We start from the raw sequence: 302 nt of genomic DNA on the forward strand, positions 1-302 counted from the left end.
ACCCTAACCCTAAACCCTAACCCTAACCCTAACCCTAACCCTAAACCCTAACCCTAACCCTAACCCTAAACCCTAACCCTAACCCTAACCCTAACCCTAACCCTAACCCTAACCCTAACCCTAACCCTAACCCTAACCCTAACCCTAACCCTAACCCTAACCCTAACCCTAACCCTAACCCTAACCCTAACCCTAACCCTAACCCTAACCCTAACCCTAACCCTAACCCTAACCCTAACCCTAACCCTAACCCTAACCCTAACCCTAACCCTAACCCTAACCCTAACCCTAACCCTAACCCT

This window comes from Tiliqua scincoides, chromosome 14, assembly GCF_035046505.1.
Source record: "Tiliqua scincoides isolate rTilSci1 chromosome 14, rTilSci1.hap2, whole genome shotgun sequence".
Taxonomy (NCBI): domain Eukaryota; kingdom Metazoa; phylum Chordata; class Lepidosauria; order Squamata; family Scincidae; genus Tiliqua; species Tiliqua scincoides.